The sequence below is a fragment of the Lygodium microphyllum genome, chromosome 23 (assembly GCF_053477565.2).
Source record: "Lygodium microphyllum isolate KBCC chromosome 23, Lygodium_microphyllum_v1.1.10, whole genome shotgun sequence".
Taxonomy (NCBI): Eukaryota; Viridiplantae; Streptophyta; class Polypodiopsida; order Schizaeales; family Lygodiaceae; genus Lygodium; species Lygodium microphyllum.
Window position 1 is genome coordinate 116,439,156 of NC_141157.1, and position 7,761 is coordinate 116,446,916.

Consider the following 7,761-nt stretch of genomic DNA (forward strand, 5'->3'; position numbering starts at 1 on the left):
GAGGCGTTGGATATTTATTATTATTTTGTATGCGCATGGGCGCACGATTATGTTATTTGTACTTGGACATTGTATTGGGCATGCCAGACTCTTTGGGCACCGTCCATTAGCTTTATTCCTATTTTGTGATAAAGCAAACTCAAAAGTTAAAAGCTTGCTATTTTGTAATTTGGGCTATTATTTGAGCTTGAAGATGATTAATACATAAAATACATGCTTTGTGGAGCACTCACACAAGGCATGGGAGGAGATTGCACCCAATTGGTTTCTTGTTCATGTCGTTCATGCTTTTTACATTGAATTTTGTGCAAAAAGTAGAGTTCTATTGTTCTTGGGGACCTTCCGGCATTCACTATGCGAGCATACAACATCCGATCTACGCATCAGTGGTATCAAAGTGAAGCTGAGATCAAGAGCTTCCAATCGCTACCCATCTTGTGCGAAGGCGGAGCTCCTAGAACGATCGGGCTCTACAGTCAATCTCATCGCGAACAATCGATACAGGCAGATTCGTGGCAATCAAGAACCTCTATTTCCATCATCAGACTGCGAAGGACTGGCCTCCAGAGGCGGAGGACCACTCCTATCTCTTCTTCATCAAGTCGTCTTCATACACAGAGATAAGCCCCCATAGCTTAAAAGCCTAAAAGCTTTAATTAAAGAAGAAATTTTCTAGTTGTACCACTACAGTCTAGTGATATTATTTTAGGTATGCCTTGGCGTCATCAGCATAACCCAGATATAGATTATTTCACACATTCAATTAATATTCAATTTCAAGGAAAACATCTTACATTGTATGGTATGCATGCATCTAATGTTTTTCCACTGCTTTCACATACTCAAGCTAAACGTGCATTGCGTAAAAGTGGTAAATCCTATCTCATTTGGGTGAATGAACTGCAACTCAAAGAAAATCATATGATATAGACGCAATGATAGACGCGCCCGACTTTGTGCGTCTCTGCCTCGTTTCTATTGTAGTGTTTTAGTATCTTTTTTGGAGGTTTTCCAAACAAGGAGAAATTCATGGGGGAGATAACCAATTATCTTCATCGCTCTCCCACTGCAGATGAGGTTTTCAGTGTGATGTCTGGGACACCTATCACATCTTTGCCTAGCAGTACCGCACAAACACCAAACCTTGGCACACCTCTACTAACAAGTACTCCACGCACTATGCATACACAAAGATCAGTTGTTGATGCACACGAATCAGTTGAAGCACATGGATCGATGAAAGCACGTGCATCTGCAGAAGCACGTGCATCGAGTAAGGTAGAGGGTAGTGCCCGTCGAGGGAGGGGGGAGAGTCATATGGGAGGACGAGGAGGTCAAGGGCTTTGTGGGGGTTGCCTAGTAGGTGGCTCTCGATCACCCTCACCGGGAAATGAGAGAGGTGAGCCTCCACAAATGTACTACTCTGCACTGATGTTGGTGGTATCTTGTATGACTCTGAGGGGAGGGAAGTGATAGCCTACTTGAGGAGTGTCGTGCATGCCACATACATAGATTGCATGATTCCCTTCAAGCACCAAAAAAATGGTTTGTGGCAAGAGGTGCTGTGGGCAGTACATAGAAGGTACCATAATCCCGAGAATTCACGATTCTCAGATGATTGGGGACGGTCAAAGGTGAGAGACGTGCTTTATAACAAGAGGTCTCACCTTATGACGCGCGCCAAGGAGTCACTACGGAGACAAGAGTAGGGGCACCTTGGATATGGCCAACCACCTAATTGCCACCGCAGGGAGTGGAAAGAGGCCAAGAAGAGAGCAGCAGAGAAAATGATAAGTCGCCAGCATGCAGAGGCGCAACAAATCCAGATGGCAACTGTGGGATCGCCGCATTATGGATCGGGTGGCAGGGAGTCATGGGAGGCTGAGTTTGTAAGTATTATTTGATTTTTTTTAAATTAAATTTTGTAATTTGTTTCACTTCATTACGTAGTGTGTTCTAGTACGTTGTATGTTCAAATTATTTTGTAGTATCAAATCGTTGGTAGGATGCCTACTTCCACTACAACAGAAACGAGGCATAGACATGCATGTTAGACGCGCAAAGTCGGGTGCATCTATCATAGCGTCTATAGGCGCGTCTAAATGTGCGTGTAAATAGACATGACTTTTGCGTCTATATATCCACGCAAATAGACACGCTTATACACGCAAAAATAGACGCATACGTCAAAATTCAAATCATGCTAAATCATTTCTTTTCAAACTACGCCTTTCCTTTCCTACGTTTTTTGCGGTTCTGAAGCTTGAGTTTAGCTGACATGCAGTCTCTTCATGCCTCACCTAGTCTTTTCATGCCTCACCTCCTCATGGCTCACCTCTTCTTTCATTTCAAACACACAAGAAGGGAAAAAGGAAAGCCAAGGAGAGGAAGAAAGAGAGAACAAGAGAGAGGAGAACAAGAAGAAACATCAAGCAAGCAAGCAAGCATCAAGGGAGGGTAACTTACCAAGGAGAGGAAGAAGGAGAAGGAAGAAGCACCACCACCCGCCACACCAAACACCCAAGGTGAGTCTCTCTCTCTCTCTCTCTCTCTCTCTCTCTCTCTCTCTCTCTCTCTCTCTCTCTTTTTCTTTCTATCTTCCTCTCTCTGCTCTGTCTGTGTATTTAGGATTTGTGATTCCATTATGTATTGCATTTTGTAAATCAATAATGGTGGTCGTTTGCTAAAATCAGTCGACCAAGCACGTCTGATAGCGCGTCTGCATCTCAGTGTAGACGCAGATATAGACGCGGAAACGTTTGTCTGGGGGCGCTTCTTTGAGCGCGTGTGTGGGCGTGTGTGCTCTGCAGTGTACACGCAAGGATATACGCGTTGACAGACGCACAGAGAGACGTAGGTATAGACGCGCACAGAGATGCAGGTATAGACGCTGTATGTAATATATTTTATCTACACAGGGTAATATGATTTTTCTTGTGTAGATATGGAATCCTGGATCCTCCAGCACCCCATTCAATAAGGAGCAATTCATGGGGGAGATGACCAATTATCTTAGTCGCCCTCCCACTGCAGATGAGGTTTTCAGTGTGATGTTTGGGACACCTATCACATCTTTGCCTACACAGGGATTAGTTGAGGTACATGGATCGACCGAAGCACGTACATCTGCAAAGGCACATGTATCGAGTGAGGTAGAGGGTAGTACACGTCGAGGGAGGAGGGAGAGTGGTGCGGGGGGATAAGGAGGTTGAGGGCTTTGTGGGGGTTGCCTAGGTGGTGGCTCTCGATCACCCTCACCGGAAAATGAGAGAGGTGAGCCTCCACAAATGTACTACTCTATCACTGATGTTGGTGGTATCTTGCATGACTTCGAGGGGAGGGAAGTGATAACCTACTTAAGGAGTGTCATGCATGCCACATACAAAGATTGCATGATTCCCTTCAAGCACCAAAAAAATGGTTTGTCGCAAGAGGTGCTACGGGCATTACATAAAAGGTACCCTAATCCCAAGAATTCACGATTCTCAGATGATTGGGGACGGTCAAAGGTGAGAGACGCGCTTCATAACAAGAGGTCTCACCTTATGACGTGCGCCAAGGAGTCATTACGGAGACAAGAGCAGGGGCGCCTTGGATATGGCCAACCACCCAATTGCCACCGCAAGGAGTGGAAAGAGGCCAAGAAGAGAGCAACGGAGAAAATGACAAGTCACCAGCATCATGCAGAGGCGCGACGTATCCAGATGGCAACATGGGATCGCCGCATTATAGATCGGGTGGTAGGGAGTCATGGGAGGCTGAGTTTGTAAGTATTATTTGATTTTTTTTAAAATTAAATTTTGTAATTTGTTTCATTTCATTATGTAGGGTGTTTTAATACGTTGTATGTTCAAATTGTTTTGTAGTTCCATATCGTTGGGAGGATGCCTACTCCTAGAGAGGTCGGCTACCATCGAGGTCATAACCGGGCGTCCACTTGGCAGCATTTCTATGAGGAGGGACTTATCACGGAGGAGCAATATAATCGTGCCATGAGGATTCCACCACCAGAAGAGGTATGTTTTATTTTTTACATGAAAAGTATAGATCAATATGATTTATTGTTTGTAATGGTATTTATATACTTTAATCCTTTGTGTAGGCGAACCTTGATATAGTTGAGGATAGCGAAGGGGGGACTAGCAGTAGCGGTGGCGGCAACAGCAGCGGCACAGGCATCGGTGGTGGTAGCGATGATGATGCCTCTTCTGAGGAGATACAGAGGAGCCATATGCATGCATACCTCCCCTTGGCTTGTAATTTTCATTTTTGATATGTATTACTTTCAACTAGTGCTTGCGACCATGACCATGCTTGGGGTCATAAGCACTAGAACTCATCATGTAAAAACGTTTCATCTATATATATGAAATTTCGTGTTCTACATACACTGTTTTGTTTTCAGTACAAAAACCAGAGAGCATGTGGCCTGCAAAGCCACATGCTCTCTGGTTTTTTTTTTATACCTCTGTTTTGCGCGTCTATCGGCGCATCTAAATTGTAGGATAAATGCGCATCTATTCTCGTCAAAAACTTTCAGAGTAAACACGATTTTAGACGCGTAGATACACTCATGTATAGATGCACAATATGAAAATATCTAATTTTTTATAAATATGATTATATATTTACGTAGCGCGTTTATACCTGCGTCTATAGGTGCGTCTAAGTGTGCGTCTATTTTTGCCTATAAGCGCGCTTTTAGACGCGATTTTGTAGACGCGAAAATAGACGCGTTAATAAATGCGTCAGACTTTTTTTTTGCACAATTCAAATATTGCGTCTACAAGCGCGTCTATGGAGCCTTTTTGTTGTGGTATCCTAGAAAGGTAGGCTACCATCCAGGTCATAACCAGGCATCCACTTGGCAGCATTTCTATGAGAAGGGACTCATCACAGAGAAGCAATATAATTGTGCCATGAGGATTCCACAATCAGAAGAGGTATGTTTTATTTTTTACATGAAAAGTATAGGTAACTTTAATTTATTATTTGTATTGGTATTTATATACCTTAATCATTTGTGTAGGCGAACCTTGATGCAGTCGAGGATAATGAAGGGGGGACTACCAATAACGGTGGCGGCAATGGCAGCGGCACAGGCAGCGGTGGTGGTAGCGATGATGATGCCTCTTCTGAGGAGATGTAGAAGAGCCCCATGCATGCATGCCTCCCCTTGGCTTGTAAGTTTCATTTTTGATATGTATTACTTTCAGCTAGTGCTTGCGACCATGACCATGCTTGGGGTCATAAGCACTAGAACTCATCATGTAAAAATGTTTCATCTATATATATAAAATTTCGTGTTCTACATACATTGTTTTGTTTTCAGTACAAAAATATTCGAAATAATCTTTCTCTGTTTTCCCTAAGCATACAATTTGATGTTGATGGGGGGAAAAATACCAGAGAGCACATGGCTTGCCACATGCTCTCTGGTTTTTTTTTCACACCTCTATTTTGCATGTCTATCAGCACGTCTAAATTGTAGGATAAATCGCGTCTATTCTCATAAAAAACTTGCAGAGTAAACATTTTTTTAGACGCGTAGATACACGCGTGTATAGACGCACAATATGAATATATCTACTTTTTTATAAATATGATTATATATTTGCGTAGCACGTTAATACGTGCGTCTATATGCGCATCTATATGGGCATGTAACTCACACTATAAGCGCACTTTTAGACGCGAAATTTTAGACACAGCAGTAGGCGCGGTAATAAACGTGCCTGACATTTTTTAACACAGTTCAAATATTGCGTCTACAAGTGTGTCTATGGAGCCTTTTTGTTGTAGTATGAGTTCATGAAAGAAATCCAAAGGTTAGTTGTAGATATTCTCAATGTTCATGGCAGAGCATTGTTGTGAAGGCCCATTCAATGCTTTCATATCCCCATATCATGATGATGGACATCATGAAAGTGACATGTAAAACACATTTAATTAATAATGAACTTAACGATATTGAAACTTAGGTTTTGTGACCTAAGAAACAATGTCATGAATTGAGATAAACTTTAGCAAGTCAAGCTTGTTTATAGAACTTTTACTAATGATTTCATCTTGAAAACCACCATATAGGATCATACGCCCTAGTTGCGCATTACACATAGATGCAGTCCGAGTTGCATCCTCACGTGCGCGCATGGATTCATGTCACAAGCTCAGGAACAGCGTTTACCAATCTGAGTAGCGCAAGATCGCCCTTTCACGTAAGTATGCAGCGTGCGTGTTCTAAAAGTAGAACTAAGTAGGTAGGTGACTGCATGAGATATAGACATAGGCATAGAAATGTTCTACGTATATATGCCTTGCCGAATGCAAGGAACAAAGACGAGCTGAGTGGCAAATGATCGTTTTTCACTACTCAAATGATCTGTAACAATATGAAGCTGCAGCAGCTAATCGTGCAGAATTAATAGACTGTAATGCTAGCACAAGGAACTTTCAATCGATCCCCATGTAGGAAAAAAAGTGAATTCCCCATGGAATTCCCTAGTTGAAAATACATATAAGTGGGGAAAGTAAAATCTAGGGAAAATGGGACATTTCCTACTGAGAATAAGTAGGGAATCACATAAGACCTTTCCAATGTAGGAAATATTTCCTGCATAGGAAATTCCCTATGCAGGAAATATTTCCTACATAGGAAAATAATTCCTATATAGAAAATATTCCATATATAGGAAAAAAATTCAAGAGGTGATTCCCTAGGTACTCTAGACTAGGAAATCTCTCATTTTTCCTATTTTTACATTCCCTACTTATATATACTTTCAACTAGGGAATTCCGTGGGAATTCTCTTTTTTCCTTATCACTTTATCTACTTTGCCCTTACTCTTAGACATGCTAATATCAAACAAGAAATTATATAATAAATTTTTAACTAGAAAATTATATAGAGAATGTCATCATTTCTAAGTAAGGATCAATAACATACATCTAATTATCAAAATAGATTAAACAAATCAAGACATCAACATCTACTTCTAGCAACCAAAAGAAAAAGAAAAATACTTTTAAAGGAGCATAGAACTAAAAACTAATTAAGCAACATGTGTGTCTTGATTTTTTTATCCCTTAAATCTCCAATATGTTGCAAAGTAATAAATGTTTGAGTAATCCCTCAAATCTCCAATATGTTGAAAAGCAATAAATTCTTAACTCAAAGTAGAAGTTATGCTAAAACTTCCACATTATCTAGACTAAGCACATTGCTATTTTTGTTTAATGCAACTTTGCCATTTCCTAATAGCCAATAAATAATTTCCTTAATTATATCATCACTTGTTGGCTTCTTTGTATCCTTGATCAAGACTCGAAAGCTAGCTTCAATCTTTTTTAGATTCATGTATGTACTCTTTAAAGAAAAGTACATATCATGAATTGTAGGCACACCAAGATACTTCAAAAGTATGGTTTCCATGTTCTCTTTTGTCATATTAATCTGCATTGAATTAAAAAAAGAGAATAAGTAACTTATTATACTATGTATAGATAATTAAATGACATGAATTATAATATGAAAAGCCATAAATTTAACTACATAACTATTATATATATATAAACTATTATATATATATAAACTATAAAGCTACCCTTTAAGCATCATTTGAAATGTTAATCTCAAAGCTACAAATTGAACTACATGACTACAATTATATATATCTAATTAAAATATAAATTAACAATAAAGTTACCCTTTGAGTATCATTTGAAATGTTAATCTCAATGCCTTGGTTTGGGAGATCTTT